The sequence below is a fragment of the Fundulus heteroclitus genome, chromosome 15 (genome assembly GCF_011125445.2).
Source record: "Fundulus heteroclitus isolate FHET01 chromosome 15, MU-UCD_Fhet_4.1, whole genome shotgun sequence".
NCBI classification, from domain to species: domain Eukaryota; kingdom Metazoa; phylum Chordata; class Actinopteri; order Cyprinodontiformes; family Fundulidae; genus Fundulus; species Fundulus heteroclitus.
The window spans coordinates 18,413,886-18,431,223 of NC_046375.1; positions in this window are offsets into that span (position 1 = coordinate 18,413,886).

Genomic DNA, 17,338 nt, shown 5'->3' on the forward strand with positions numbered 1-17,338 from the left:
ACTGCCTTTAGTTTCGGCACTAAAACAGATTGTACGCACAAAGGCAAAAACATCAATACAAATCCTTTATATGAGATTTAGAAAGACTATCCTAAGTGTGGTTGCAAAAGTCATTGTTTAATTTCACACAAGTGTATAAGCCTAATATTCTCTATTGTTTTAGCCTTGAATGGAATCAGAAACTTCTCGCTTCATTTGCACAAAAACATAATCTGCACAACTAAAGAGGCATAAACAAAGAGAGCAAAGTAAGCAAAGTCAATAAATTTTACAAAATTAGATATCAGGAAACTCTGCAATAAATAAAACAAATTTTGCTTTTGTTTAAAGCTGTGTAAGATCAGAACCATGAGAAAACACATTAAAGAAAGAAAAAATCAGCTCTTTATATTCGGGAAAAAATGACATATGGTAAAAGAAGGACGGATCAAATTACATATGAGGTAGAAAAGAGCTTCGGTATTAGGAGGACCTGCTGCCCACACCCTATCTGCGACAGATAAACTCATCTCTACACTGGGACACACAGCTTTGCATGAAAATAAGCAATCAGTAGGTGAGTCCCTCTCACAATATCATGTCCAGCAGGGCCTGACATGCATTTTATGTGGTAAGCCAACCCTTACCAGCCTGCGATTGTTATGGTGCATTTGCATTTCACACAGAAGTTGAATTTTAGAGTTCCCAATCGAAAAAACAACAAGGACTCCCACTGAAGTCAGAATTCCGAATAGTAAAGTGGGAGCTTGTCAAGCAGCTCCAAATTCATGATCCAATATGGCTGTGCTGATTAACAATGTCAAGAATATTGTCCTTCTGAACCATAAACCAAACACTTCTGACTGTTATGTTTACCATTAAGCAAACAGAAATGTACTTGAAAAAAGTATTTGTTTTGACTGCATAAAATGGAGAGAAAAATATTTTTATTGGGTTGTATATACCATATTTTTCTGACCATAAGGCACACCGGACTATAAGGCGCACAGTGAATTAACGTCTTTGTCCACATATAAGGCACACCGGATTATAAGGCACACTAAATATTCTTCCCAAGCGTGTAATATCACTCCGCCCCTCCACGTACACAGCTCTCTCCTGAGAGGGAGAGCTATCCGTCTCTGTCGGGAGGACAGAGTAGTTGGACTCCACTGCCCCGTTTCTAACAAAAGTCCAAAATAAACTGAACTTTTATATTAAATTAACTTACTATTTATTTTATTGTTGCTAGCACGTACTTGTACGTGTAGGCGCCCACATACTTTGGTAGTGTGCGCATACTGTGAGCTTGGTGGACTCCGCGCTGACTCTCCGTGGACATTTTACCATTCATAGTCGAGCCTACATTTCTTGTGGCAAATTCCTACAATTCCCAGACTTTCTGCCAGTGGAACGAAGCGGTGGAACAGATGGTAAAATGTGTGATTAGCTAGCTGAGCACCTAGAGCCGTTTCTTTCCCATCAGACTCCCACCACACACCTGTCAGTGAGAACAGAGATTGTGATGCCGCACATCTTTGAGACTGTCTGCATGTAGCAGCTCAGTGTAACAAGCTCTCTGTCACATATTAAACTGTCCGATGTAAAGACTTCTTTCCGCCGAGAAGTTTATAGTGTGGAACATACCTGTATGCAGGGATTCCTCCTTGAGTACGCCTCGAGTACGCGCGGACCTCCGGCGGAGTGAAGTACGCCCGAGAATGTGGGGGCTTTTACATGAATGCCACTTCTAGTTTCGACATTAGTCAGGCAGTCTTGCAGGCATCTCAGGGGTCCAATCAGGTAGTGACACAGTGTACTGTAATGCTCAGAATTACTCAGAATCTAATTATATTACTTAAACATTACTAAGCATCTTTTGAGGGATAATTAGAAGATTTTGCTCAGATTTGGTGAAACAGTCTCACATTGCATTGCAAAGGGTTGCTTGGCTTTTTTTCTCTGATTTCAATGGAGAAAAAAAGCTGAAGCAAAATTCTTCAGATGTGCTCAAATATAATAAACAATCGTGGCTGCTCAGTTAAACCTATGATCCCTTGCAAATGTGTGCATGCTGTACCTCCTGGAACTATTTGACATCTATGTGTGTAATTGTGACTTTATGTTATGTTACAGACACATAATGTTATGTTGCAGACACAGAATCTAGATTCAGATACCTCTGAATACAATATATTGAAAATAACAGCCTTCTGAAGAACTAATAGTTAGAATAATAGTCTAATAGTTAAATAGACACCCCTTTTATGTGATTTATTTTTTATATAAATCCAGCTGTTCTATGATGGTCTTAGAGGTTTGTAAGACAGCATTAGTAAACAAAATATCATAGGGACACAGGAACACAACAGATCTATCATCTGAAAATGAAAGAAAGCTTCAAACCTAAACTGGCAGGCTGGACATGAAACTGTTTTACTTGGAGGAGCTACAAAGATCCACTGATCAGGTGGAAGAATCCATCAAATGACACAGAGAAAGCCATCAGTGAACAGGATTGAAAGTGATAAGGAGTCCCATTTGCAGTTTGGCACAAGCCATGTAAGAGACACGGCAAACATGAAAGCAGTTGGCTGAGACAAAAAATTGTCTTTTTGACCTATATAAAAAATGCAATCTGCTTGGCATGCTAAAACTATGAGTGCACCCGGAACAAACCCTCCTCATGGTAGAACATGGTGATGACAACATCAGGCAGTAGAAATTTTATAAGGTTAGAGCAGACAAACTTATTTTTGTTTTTAGTTGTGCAAAGCTAAGAAAGGAAAAAGAGAATTAACTTTACAAGGCTTAATATACCATATATGAGAGCTATGTGCCATCTTCTTTCCACTTGACAATTTTATGTTTATCTGTCACATGATAAAATGATAGATACTGAAATTTGTGGCTGTGTCGAGACAAAATGTACAATTGTTCAGGAGGTTTAAATAATTCTACAGGGCACCTAAAGGTTTATTACGCTGCTAGTCTCAGTGGTAACAGACTGCAGCTGGTTTCAACAAAAGACATTTTAAAGTCACAATATTAAATTCAGTTCAGGCCTAGGTTTTGGTTAAAGAAATCTCAGGTGAAAGAGTTTCAGATCCTCATCATTTGAGTAAAAGTTCCACACAAGAATTTAAGTAAAATGCTTATTTTGCTCCTATAACACTTCATGTAAAGAGGCACAATGCTTGAGGAAAGTTTTCTTTTTAAAAAAAAAATGGGTTTAAACAGTTTGACAGAAGAGAGAAAGTTAATGCTTTAATGAGGAATGGGTTCCAGGATGACACTGAGGAGAGATAGGTGATTATTGTATGCAGTAAAGTCTGCTAAATTGTAATGAGGTTTGTGGGAAAACAGAAGTCTTATTGCTGTCGGTGTTGGCGATGATCCTGGGGAAGAGGTGAGTGCCCTCAAAGGGGCTGAGTCTGAGAGATTGAGGTGTGTGGGGCGGATTGCTGATAGTGTTTGCTTTCTGTTCCAGGAGGGAGACGGAGATGATGGTCGAGCACCGAGGCAATGGAAGTTGAGCAGGCAGATGAGTAATGATATCAATGTTGTGAGATCCAAGCAGCGAAGGAGTGATCGGAGGAGCGGTGAGGAGATTCTTCAGAGGGAATCCAGAAGCAGGACTGCAGACTGGGGTTTCGTCCTAGAAGGAGGACACTAGAGGTAAACTTGACACAGAGTGAAAAGCCAAACATTCACCACCTCAAGTAAGCACAACATGACTTGCTTTTGGGGATCTGATCATTTTAAGCTCCTCCTGACTTGACTAAATGAGCTCCAGCTGTGAGGGCACACTTGCCAGTCTCAACCAATGTGAGAGATGAGACACACTGAGGATGGGAATACCAAACAGCACTAGAGTCACTAAAAGCACCACAAATCATGACTGTAAAATACCATTCCGCCTGGGAAGTCTGGGGTAATGCATACAAAAATCCTCTCCATAAAATATGCACAATGCTATAAAGAGCAATAAGGTTGGTACAAAATGTTTGGTATCGTGAACACAAATCCACCTTTTTCAAATCCCAACTTATAAAAGTTGTGGATTTGGTACAATTTAAAACCGTACAGGTGATGTTCAAAGCTAGAAACATGCTTCCTAAGAAAATTCTAAATCTATTTAACAATAGAGAAGGAAGCTATGACCTTAGAGGAAAATGTAATTTAATGTAATGTAATGTGTTCGCAGCACACTTAAAAGCATATCAGTTTGTGGAATGGGTTAGCCGATGGAATTAGGAAAAATAAATATCTTGCACAATGCAAAAGAAAATATAAGGAGCACATAAATAATGTGTATAAGAATGTATGACATATAATGTAATTTCAACTATATACTGGTGGGTGGTTGGCTGGCGGGCCCTGCGGCCTCTCCCTGGCCCCCGGGCTACGGTGGTGCCGCTGGCGAGGCCCCCTTCTCCAGGTGGGGCTTTCGGGGAGCGGGGGTGCCTATTGGAGTCAGTAGGGGAGCTGGCTCCCTGGGTTGGCTTCCCAGTCATTTACTCCCCATCCCCGGACTCCTCCCTCTGCCTGCTCCATCACGCCGCCACACATGCAGGTCATGAGGGAGGGGGCGTTACTGGAGGTTGCCACTTTCTGGTGACGCCCCTCTCCCCAATTTTATTTTGCATCTTAGACACTTTCACTTCAAACATTTTTCACATCACACACTCATATAGGCCATGGTAGGGGGGGTGGGGGGAAGACGTCTGAGAGGGGGCTTATGTTGTGTGGGCCTCACCTCGGACGGCTCCCTTCACCTCCTCTCCCACTTAGACATTGAGGGTTCTGGGCAGTCACACGGAAGGGGTGCGCTGGCAACAGCTACCTTCCGAAAGGGGGGTGGGCTGTGCCGTGCATCCCCTTCGGCGCTCCCAGTTTTTAAACGCACTTGAGAACAACATGCAACAACACAACATTTGAGCAGGCGTAGGGAGGGTCGGGGTCTTCTGCACACCCCCGTTCTCCGATGGAGGCAAGGAGTCTGGGGCCTGGAGGAGGTGCGGGCCACTGTGTCCGGGGTCTTGGCGGGGGGCTGCGGTGTGCAGTCAGCGGCCTACCAGGTCTGGGGCTGATGCCTCCGCTCCCCCCAGGGGGCGGGGGGCAGGGATGGCAAGGGTAAGGTGGGGGGAGGGAGTGGGTTTATTAGGTATTTAGGGGGAGGGGGGGGCTCTGGCCGGGTGGCTCGTGCGGGTCGTGTTGGCCCGCCCTCTTGGGGGGGCCCGGTCCGGGGGGCGTCTGGTCGGGGGCCGGGGCCGGGGGTCGGGCACAAGCAGTCGTATAGTCGATTTGGGGTGACCCCCCCCCCTTTGGTCAGTGTTGGATGTGAGTGTTATGTGGGAATGTGTGTACAGCGTCTTTTTTTTTTTTTTTTTTTTTTTCTGTGTGTGGCGAGTGGGGCACAAGGGAGGGATGGGGTGAATGAGTTTTTTTTTTTTTTTTTTTTCAGGTATGGGTGTGGTCCGCTCCCTCTCCCAAGAACATCTCAAGTCTCCGATAGGTGCGGAGCCCATCCCCCCACGTCCTGCCCTCCTCCACTTCGTTGGCGGGCGCCTTGGCCCCCTGGCGCATTAGTTGGCTTCGGGTTTGGGGCGGGTTCCCGGGCGTGCGGGGGGCGGCCGGGGCCCTCGTCGCGGGGGCGGGGCGCCCCTGGGGCCTCTGGCCCTCAGGGCCCATGGCCGGGACCACTTCAGCGGGGCTGGCTGCCGGCGGAGCCCACGGGCTCGTCTCCGCGGCTCTTGAGGGCGTCGGCATTGCGGTGGCTGGGGGATTTCCTCGGGGTCGTCTCTGCTCCTTCCTTGGGGGGGGGGTTGCAGATATCCTGTGTCGGCCCCTCCTGGGCGACCTGCTTTAGGGACCCCTTTGGGAGTCCGGGGCTACGGGTCCCCTGACGCCTGCCTCTGTGCTCGGGGAAGGTGGGTCTTTGGTTCTCCACAATCACTATCAAGCTATTTCTGGATAATCTTCACCTAAACTAGTGCACTTTCACATCTCCCACAGGTGCTGGGTCCCAGGTATTAAGTGTTCACTTATATACAGTAATCTTATAATTTATTTATTTATTTATTTATTTATGTTGTGTCACTTTCTTTTTTCAAATATCACATTACACATGTCAGCTTACATAATAATATATATGATTTAGCAATGGCATCTAGGTGTTATTCGAGTGTATCTGTTGCTTTATGTCTGTTGGTTGTGCTGTTCTTTTTGTGTCTCTTTCCAGGTGATGGAGCAGACAGAGGACATTTTATCATTCTCTTCCTTTTATCTCCTCTTTCTTTCACCTCTACTCTTTTTTTTTTCTTTTCTTTCACTTTTTGTTCTTCCTTTACTCTCCCATTGTCATGTCCATATAATTTGAAATTCTCCTTGCAGGAATCATAATAAAGCTATTTACAAGCATAAATCAAGTGGAGCACTATGGCGAAAGCTGTTTGCTCCACTTGTAAAAGCAAAATCTGTCGAGCTCCATCTGGCATTGAGATATCAATTCCTATTGCCATAGTGCTAGACAGGACACTGGGGAAAAAAAAAAAAAAAATAAAATAAAAAATAATGTAATTTCAACTATTAATTTAGGTGTGTACGTATACTAAGCTCTGGTCTGTTTGTGATGGAGTAAATGTATCTGAACGTGCCTTGATTTATGTGTAGGCATGCTGCTATACATGCATCTGCATGTGTTTGTAACTATATATTTGTGTATGTGTATTCATGTATTGTATCAAATCACTATTTTGATTAAGCATGTGTATGTAAACTCAGGGACAGAACCGGATAAGCCATCGCTTCCTCCTGTTTGCAAACGCCCTTTGTTTTGTGTTACAGAATATTTTGTTGGATATCACATGTTATTGCTTGTTTTGTTTTTTCTCTTTCTTGTGTTGAAAAAAACATTTAATAAAGGCCTTTCTGGGACATTTTTTACTGTTTTGTTGCTGTTTGCTCCATGACTGCCCTAATTAACCATGACGTAACCATCATTTCATCTTCGAGCCTTTCTATGGCCTAACTCTGACCCTAGTCCTAACACTTATTGGTTTATACCCAAGCATCACTTAAACCTAATTGATTCTATGGGGCTAAACCTAAACCTTAGCCCAGAATAAAATTAAGGACTGAAAAATGGTCCCCACTTTACATCAAAGTCCTCGGTTTACTGGTAAAATGAGCAAAATGAGTTTCTTACTCAGTTGCAATTACACAAACACACGCCCACACGCATGCGTACACAGGGTGCACTCAGGGGCTGCTCCCAACAAAACTGTAGGAAAAGGTGTCGACACAGTAAACATAAATTAGGAGATAAAAAGTAATTATCACCTCTGTTCTCACACTTGATTTTTCAGCATTCCAATTCCAGTTTGGGTTTTTATTGAGGTCAACTTTCCATTTTAATTCAGTTTGATCAAGAAACTGTTATCTCCAGATTTACTCTTTATTCAATGTTTGATTTCCTTTCATTCTGACCCCACTACCTCATCTCCTCTTATCTGCTTCTGTGGATCTTTTGTTCCAACCATAGCTGACTAAAGACTGTATTTTTTTTTTCAACATAAGCCCCATGCCCACACCCTAAATATTTATTCATATAAATCTTGCCTCGCACCTATTTCCGATTTTGATTCAAGTTTGGCTGGACGCTGTTTGCTCTCCACTTATTAAGAAGCTCATAAAACCAGAAAAGGGAAATGTTGGTTGAATGTTGTTTGTAGGATGTGTGGCAAAAGTAAAAGGGACAAGCAGATCCAAAAAGGATCTCTTCCATGAACATGAGCTCTTGATGGGATATGCAGTTAATTTGCAATTTTCTCTGCTGGCTGTAAAGATCATGAACTCATGAATGTAGACATAAAAAGATGAAGTATTCACACACTTTTCACTTGCTGCTCCCCATCTAGCTAAGACAGAACATCAAAATTTACCAGAGGCACATTCAGCTATTTTCTATTGTAAAAAGTCAGCAAGAGATGTGGCTTTGGGCTTAGGCAATTGTATATCAAGGTCTTCATAACAAGCTAAATAAAAGGCAAAATGCATTTTCATTGTTACCCTTTGATACAAAAATTCGGTGACCTTTAAATACAAAAATCATTAGCTGAACCTGATCTGACTTCATTAAAATTGTCCCATGGGACAAAATACAAATAGGTAAGATGGTAAAATTATCAGACATAATAATGTTATGCCAGAGGGTTGCATAAATAACTTTAGTTAGCTCTGGAGAACACATTTGCTCAGTTAGACTAAGTTTGTTAATTTGCTTGCTAGCTAGTACAAACTAGTGCTAGCTGTGATCAGCATTCACACTTTGATTAATGGACTGGTCATGAAGATTGTTGAAGGTAAAATTAAGTGTATCAGCACTTTCTAACTACTACTTTCAAACAATATAGGTGCAAAATACCAGTTTATATCCTCAGAGACCGTCCTTAAAGGAGTGTCGTGAATAGCCTACATAAATAAAAATCCTTTCCATATGTACAGACAATGTGCAAATCTATTTTTTAAGGTTCAGGCTATACATTGTCTTACAGTGTAAGGCATATTATACAGATTCATAATGTTAACAGATTGTGTAAAATACTGTACATAGCATATACCAAAGGTATTTAAACCCCCTTTCAAATCATTGTTTTAATGTTTTCAAACTCTTCCATGGCTGCATCGGTGTGAAGGCAGTAAACTTGCCTGCATACTGAATTACAGTGGTATTTTTACATTCATAAACACACCAGAAAACATCTTGTCCTGCTTCTGCCTCAACGGTATGAGACCAAACCAAAAAATGGTTTGGGCCAATCACGTTGTAGTATTATGGTTTAAGGCGGGACATACCGCTGTGAAGAAAGTATTAGCTGCCGAGCCCACAGCCAAACCAACACTTGTATGGCAGCGGAGGAGGACGTTTGCATAGCTGCTGCTATCACATCTGTTTTGTTAGAATCAACAATTTCATCTTTAAAAGAAGAACAGCAAGAAGTGCCTTGACAAGCATACATTGTTATGGTTTCTCATGGCGCCTGCTGCTTCCAATATTTTCATTTCAAGACAGTCTGACCAGCTCTTCTGCTTCTCAGGGGGATCACGTGACAAGAATCTCCCAAGTCCACTCAGGTCTTATATCTTTCTACTGAGGCCTTCCTCTTATTCTCATAAACATGAACAAAGTTTGCTTTTTTGCGACTCTCAGCCATGTTCAAAGTATATGATGTGAGCAGCGGAGCTACAATGAATGGATAACACTGAAGCTAACCACTAAGCTAACTGCTAAGCTAAAAGGATACAACACTGGAAGTATGCTTGTGCAGCCATCAAGTGGAAACTAACAAGGAAAGAGCCCGCACGCTGGCGTTATGTGAGCGTGTCAGAGGGACATGTGGAACTTGAGGGACAGAGGGGCAGAGAGCGGGACAAAAACTCTGACCAGTCCCAGTCATTTGGACCGAATGGCAGCGATTGGTCAGAGTTTCTAAAGGCCTGTAGCTTTCACAGAGATCTAGTTTTTTAACCTTTTTCTGAATACATGATGTTTTCAATACTGTCAGGATGGAAGGACCATTTCACCTAGTATAACTAAAAGTGTTTCTGAACAAGATCGCCAACTATAGCTTTAAATTACAAAATATTACTTGTTACTTGTGTTACCTATTAAATGAGTCAGGTACACCTTAATGTAAAGAAACTAACAATGCCCATGTTCCTATGGTCTCTAAATGTACATAAAGGAGCATAACACTTTATTTGCTTGTAATAATAAAATATGCTAGCCATATGTTTGACCAAATCCCACTGGTTCTGCTACGTGCAGTTAGAACTGAAAATCAGGTTCCAAGCAAATTGGAAACGGTCTTAGCTTAAAGTTTTCAAAGCTTTGCAGACAGTTATTAAAATACTGGCATATCGACAAGATAAAAATGACTCATGAAAAACTGAGGTTTACCTTTCATGAAATAAAATTAATTTATGAGAAAAGAAATCGACCAACCTATTGTTCTTAGCAGTCACTGACCTCAGTGTGGACCATGCCAAATTTGGAAGCAATCGGGCAGAAACTGGTCCAGTGGGGCTACCATCTTCTTTCAGTCTGTCTGCTAGAGTGCTCCTGCCCTTTTCACTTACATTTTCTCATCCATTTGGCCCTTCCATTTGATGTAACTGATTGTTGTTGCCATGCCCAGGGGTCCTGTGGAAGAGACAGTCAAAGCAGGGCACCTCTGCTCATTTTACAGCCAATAGACCGTGGCTCCATTGGACTCCTGTGCCAACTGGCAATGGACTCCGCCGCAGCATGAATCAAACACTATCACTCCATTTGACTCACCCCACCAGGCTTTGGAAAACAAGTCAGAGGAAGTATGAGCTAGTGAACTATGAAACATTTTATCAGACCGTTTCAAATTGATCTTGTGCATCTACTTCAATGAAGTTTATTTGGTAAGTCTGTGAGATATAAATTGAAAGGAGTCTGAAGACATAATCATAGTCACTGATAGAAGAGCTGATCACACTGTGAAAAATAATGTAGAATTATAGCTGCAACAGTGATAAAAACACTATATTTATTGCGTTTGTTCACTTTAAGTAGATGAAATTAAGTATCTTCTGAGATACATTTACCATAATCATATTAAATATAATAGTTTGTGGAAAAGAAGATAGGGAAAAAAAGAACAGACTGAAGAAAGGACCGAAGGATCCAACAGACGTTTCACAGCAGGAGCTCTGCAGTGTAGTCATGTATTTCTGAGGTTGTTGCAATGTGTTAGATTTAAAAGTGAACCGGGAGCACTTGTGGGAAACAGCTTAATGTCCTGAGACACAACACAGGAAGAGTATGAGACAGAGACAGAACATGATAAAGTGAGGAAAAGCAGAAGACCAAAGAAAAAAATCTGGTTACAGGGAGGGGCTGAAAAAGAAAGTTGAAAGAGAAGGATAACAACTCAATAGAATATTCATGAATATCACCTCATATTCATTCATGTTCTGCTGCTGGTAATGATAGGACCTTGACACAAGAGCCACCCCCCAACACACCTCCCCCGTCATCCCACTCACAGATAAGCGTGAATTTATGGGCTCTTGCTCTTCCAACAGTTCACCCATAGTCCCACTTCACCACTCTAATCCTCAACCTCCGTTTGCTATAGGGACCAAGCCGTCCTCTCACCCAAAAGCCTTCAAGTCTGCTGAAACCCAATATTTACTGTGTGTAATATGATCATGCTGGAGCGGAGCCTTCTACTACTGAGAAATGCATGCTGTGGGGATAATTTCTACTCAAGGGAAGCCAAAATGTTCACACATATAACTGATTGGAGAGCGCATACAAAGGATGCTGAAGGAAATTCAGTGAGACTTAGGTGTTCTGAAAGGGCACAGGACTGCAATGCTTGGTGTATGCAAAAGCTATGGTGTGGGTAAAAGAAGAAAAGTGTCAACACAGGCTCCTTAATGTTACAGTTGTTTTTGCAGCCAAGGATATCCTGTCTTATGCAGAATGGAGTCAAGGTTTTTGGCTTGTCCCTCAGCTGAAATGTCCAGTTCTAAGAACTGTATTCATGCCTGTAGAACATTTTGACATGGTATAACTACAAACTGTAGGGTATTTTATTGAGATTTTATGTTATAGACCAGTTCATTGTTATTGTTTTGATGCGGGTTTTTCGCGCATGCGCGCCGGACTGGTTGGCAAAAGACGAACACAATGGCGAACGCAAACAGCGAAACTGACGAGTTCTCCACGTATTTTTCTTCTTTAGATAACGTATCACAAGATCGTTTTAAGAGTAAGTTGATGGTTGATGGTATCAGATTGCCAGATCCACACAGCAAAAGCCTGAAGGGACGGAGCGAGTCTGGGAAATGCTGGCCAAGGGTTCCGTACCGCGATATACAGCTGCCTTATAAACACGGCAGGCCAGTACGGACGAGAGATGAAAGCCCCTGAAACCACTGGACGGCTACAATTATTTTATATCATGAAAAAGGCTCCAGCAACGCCCGCGACGCCATGAGGGATTAAGAGGGTCAGAAAATGGATGGATGGATGGATGTTGTTCACATGTTTGTGTAACAGCACAAAGCGCCGTCGGACACAGGCCGCGTCTCAGCAGAGGAAGACCCGCCCGGTAGGATAAAAAAAACATTGTTTACTATGGATTATTTTGGTGTTTTTGTCTTGTTAAAATGGGTGGGGGTGTCGGCGACATTGCAGCGTAAACACAGAAGTACTAGCGCCCGTGAACCGGGGCATAATGGAGCAGCAGCAGCTGCTGTCTGAAGCTGCTGCGGCGGCTGCTGTAGCTATCGCTACACGGGCCGCTTCTCCGGCCCGTGTAGCGATAGCTACCTCCCCTCCTCCGCTATTTAAGTAGAACAATGACTAGAGCAGAATTAAGTTGTATTTACCGGAGATGAAGTGTAGACTGCAAATTCTGTTGTAGAATGATGGCTCCCCCAGTCCATTGGGAGTGTCTGCCTGCGCTCTTTTCATTGAAAATATCAATTTTTTTTCTTCGTCCTTCCTCCTTCGGTAAACGAAAGAAACGTACATCCAACGATTTGGAATGCCTCTCTGTGCAACCGGGAGCACAACAAGTCGTAGGCATTGCTTAGATTCCAAAAATAAATGAAGTAAAAGTACGCTCTAAATCACCCGTTTAGTCATGTTGTAGACGAGAGCAGCTCTGTTTTTTGCCAACCACAGTGCCCGGATGTAGCGCTGACGTCACGCGTGAACTACCCTATAGACCAACACAAAATGGTACATTACTGTAAAACGAAGTGGATACGGGGTTTTAATAAATTGTATGTGTCAACCTTATCCATCTGTAGGGTAAAATATTTGCCCATTCTTCTTTGCATAAAAATACAAGCACAGTGAGATTAGATAAAAGGCATCTGTGAACAGCAGTTTTTTCAGGCTTCCTGCATATTGAATTGGATTTTGATCAGGACTTCAAGTGGGCTATTCAAACACATGGATATACTTTAATCTAAATCATTCTGTAGTTGCTCTGGCTCCATGTTTAGTGTTATGATCATTTCATTAGGATTGGCACAAACTGCCCTGACTGAGCATGCGTGCCCTCTGGTTCACTGTCTGTTCTGGCACGACAGAAATATGTTGACAGATATTCAAGTCAGACACGGTGTTGTGTTTTTAGAGATTTATTTATAAAATAGACAAGCCCTGGTGAAAGGCAATATGCTGATGGCTTCAGGCAGGGACACACAGGCAACACAGGGCAGAGGTTGAAATTGACACACAACTTCTTAAAAAAATGTAATCATGAACTGAACAGTGCTCCTTAAGATGCCTTTAGATACCGTTTTACAATATAACCCTGGTTTAAGCTCCAGTCTACAACCTCATCCCACATGGAAAGAACCTATATAAACATATATGTTTTAATATAGGTTTTGATATAGGTTTTAAATATATGTGACATATATAAAATTGGCCGTTTTCCTATATTATATGTACATATATGTACATATATGTGCATATATGCAATACCACATATATGTACATATATAAAATTGGCCGTTTTCCTATATTATATGTACATATATGTACATATATGTGCATTTATGTAATACCACATATATGTACATATATAAAATTGGCAGTTTTCCTATATTATATGTACATATATGTATATATATGTGTGTATATCTATATCCGTGCATACATGTACCTATATGTGTACCTATACCCGTGCATGCATGTACCTAAATGTGTAGATCATGTGCATACATGTACCTATATCCGCTGATACATTTATCTATATCAATCCACACATATATGCACTTGTTTACCTATCCATCCATCCATCCATTTTCCGAACCGCTTTATCCCTCATGGGGTCACGGGGGGTGCTGGTGCCTATCTCCAGCATTCACTGGGCGAGAGGCGGGGTACACCCTGAACAGGTCGCCAGTCTGTCGCAGGGCAACACAGAGACAAACAGGACAAACAACCATTCACACCTAAGGACAATTTGGAGAAGCCAATTAACCTAACAGTCATGTTTTTGGTCTGTGGGAGGAAGCCGGAGTACCCGGAGAGAACCCACGCATGCACAGGGAGAACATGCAAACTCCATGCAGAAAGACCCAGGGGTGTACTCGAACCCAGGACCTTCTTGCTGCAAGGCAACAGCGCTACCCACTGCGCCACTGTGCAGCCCATGTATTTACCTATGTATTAGCAAAATTATAAAAATCCATAGCTACTAGGCAACATAAATAATAGCCCAAAATGCAGAAATTTAACATTATTTATTAACTTAAGAACAATCAAAGTACAAGAACAAAAAAAAGTAACAGAAATACCCCCCAAGAAATTATCTTGTGGATCTTCTCAGCTCTGTGAGCTTTGAATTAATGGATGTGCCAATCTGCCCTCGGCTGGCTGCTGTTGTTAATGCTGAAATAGTTCATTCACAAAACTACTCGCGTACTTTTCGGAGAAACTCATACACTGTCATTCTTTCTGATCGAGAGGAAAGTATTTTCTCTGTGAAGACATTTATTGTCTGTGATCTGGGGCAGGGGGAGACATGTTATGCAGTGGGGAAGTACTAGCCTCGTGAGACCATCCTGATCTCGCGAGCTTTCAAGGTTTCACTCGCAGATCAGTCTGGCTACTCTCCGTTAAAGAAAATTTGGAGCCGTTCACCAAACGAACGTCCAATCAGCGTTGGCTTTGAGGCGGGTTGAGGTGTGACGCAACGAGAAGCGCAACAGTTCAGTCTTAAGAACATGGCGGCTTCAGCCGATGAAGCTAGCGTTAGCGTGGCTATCGAGCAAGTTTTATCGGAATTAGAGAGTATTTCTTTGCTGAACTAACGAGCCTTTACCTGCAGCAGCAAGAGTAGCTTGGCTTGTGGTTGTGTTTTCGTCGTCGCTCGTAACAGAGCGACGACGAATCTGATTGGTTTATTTGGCCCGTCTATCACCAACATAGGCCAATCAGCTAACCAGTATTTCCGCCCCTTCCCAAAATTACTTCAACGGAAGGTTTCCAGATGGATATGCGGAGCAAATCTATCTGGCGGAGTCAGGTAAGGGAAGTACTACCAAAAAGTGAAACAAGACATCTGCAGTCAATTTAAGAATCCTTGTTATTTCATCCCTGTAGGGAAAAGTATTGGGCCTTTAGTTGCTGTACAAGCATCTCAGATAAAAGAAAAGTGTCTGTTCATTAAAACTGTGAACAGAAATGTTGACATTGTCTTCAAATTCATTAACCACAGTGAAATGCTCAGATAGATGTGGGATGATGATTAGTTGAATGTATGTTCTATGTACTTTCTTTTTTGTCATACATTTAGACTCTAATGACCTTTCTGCAAAATTCATCTATAAAATGTATCAAAACAATACAGAAAACATTTCATTTTGCATTGCATTTGGTGGATGTAATGGTTAATTTGTGGATATGTGTGAGCTGTAATGTGAATCTTGAAGTGACTTGAAATGGGGGGGGGCGGGCCCTTGATTGACAAAATAAAAAAATGACAAACCGTTTTGCTATACATTCTCTTCTTTTCCACTATCTTTACAGAAGAATTGACCTTGTAAATGTTTCAGGAAAACATGTAGACATCATAGCTTTCCATTTCCTCTCACTTTTCTCACAATTGTTAAATTCCATAACATGCCAATTACAAGAGATACCAATTTCATGTGTTGGCACATACATAAGTCCTTGCATAATTTTTGCCTTGATAATACAAAATTAGCTAGTCATCATGTATGACAGTTGCCAAAGTGAGATATGAGCTACAAAATGACCAGATCCTGTCAACATCTTGCATACACATACTGTATAGGCCTTATATGTGAATATAAAGAGGGAATACCGGAGACCTACATGGCCTGTATATGCACCTCAATTTTGCCTATATCCAGCATATAAATGCATATAAATGCATATATATTATCATATATGTGGATATATGCCGCCTATCTAGCATATATGGACATATGTATGCACATATATGCAACTCAATCTAGCGTATATACAGCATATATGTACATATATATGCGTCATATATGCACATATATGCGCCTCAATCTAGCTTATATGCAGCATATATGCAGCATATATGTGCATATATATGCGTCATATATGCACATATATGCTGTATATATGCAGCATATATGCGCATATATGACGCATATAGGTTTCATATATGCGCATATATCCTCATATAGGTTCTTTCCATGTGGGATCCCTTACCTGTCCTAGCTACTCCTTCATCTTCATACTGAAGTATGTTCACTAATGTTCTTTAACAAACATTGGAGGTCTTCACTGAATAGTTGCACTTACACTGAGATTCAGTTACACACATGTGCAGTCTAATTACTATTTAGTTTATGTCTAAGAGACTTTGGTTTCACTGGATTTTATTTACGCCTTTAGAATAAAGGGTGTTGGATACAAAGGTATGCCACACTTTTCAGGTTGTTATGTATAGAAAATTTTAGAAAGCTGTTTTTTCATCTTCAGAAACATGCACTGCTTTGTGTTGGTCTATCTCACAAAATCAGGACAAAATACTCAAACATTTTTATATCGAAGTGAAAATGCAAAACACTTGAGCAATATGAACACTTTTGTAAGGCACATTATTAATTTGTTAAAAAAATAGATAATGTTCCTCTATAGCGCAATAAGAGTTTTGTATTAAAAACATGTACAATGTTTAATTACTGCTGGTATAGATAAAGTACAGAGTGTGTACTGAATGTGAAGAGAAATAGATATTCCTCCCATCCTGTGATAAAGTGAAGCTACACCTCATACACCTTATATTTTTCCAAGACTGCATTTGGTCAGAGGCCTCTTGTATTTTGTTGTCATAGTCCAGTTGACTGGAAATCCCTTTGGCATCTTGAAGATAATCAACTTCACATTACTTCAATAAAATATTACTGTAGACCCAAAAAATCTAATGAAAAGACCTTAATTCAAACAAGATATGTGACAGATATACTTGCAAAAAACTGCAAAAAAGTTTGCTTATACAAACTCCTCACTTTGTTCATCTTTTGAGTCAACAAAACTGCTTGATTAAGCTTAACGTTTACATCAATAGGCATTAAAATGGGACCTTCTCTCTGTTGCACTAAGCTTGTCTTCCAATGGCTGGGTTCACCACTGGGTTTTTTTCCCACGTATTTTCAGACTTGACTGAGTCTAGTAATTAACTCCTAAGAGGTACTCTTAAAGAGGTTCATTAAAGTGATGTAAAGGTTTCCTGACTGTGATGAGTAGTGATGGCAGGAATGACAGTTTTCATATATTTATGTGGAAAGC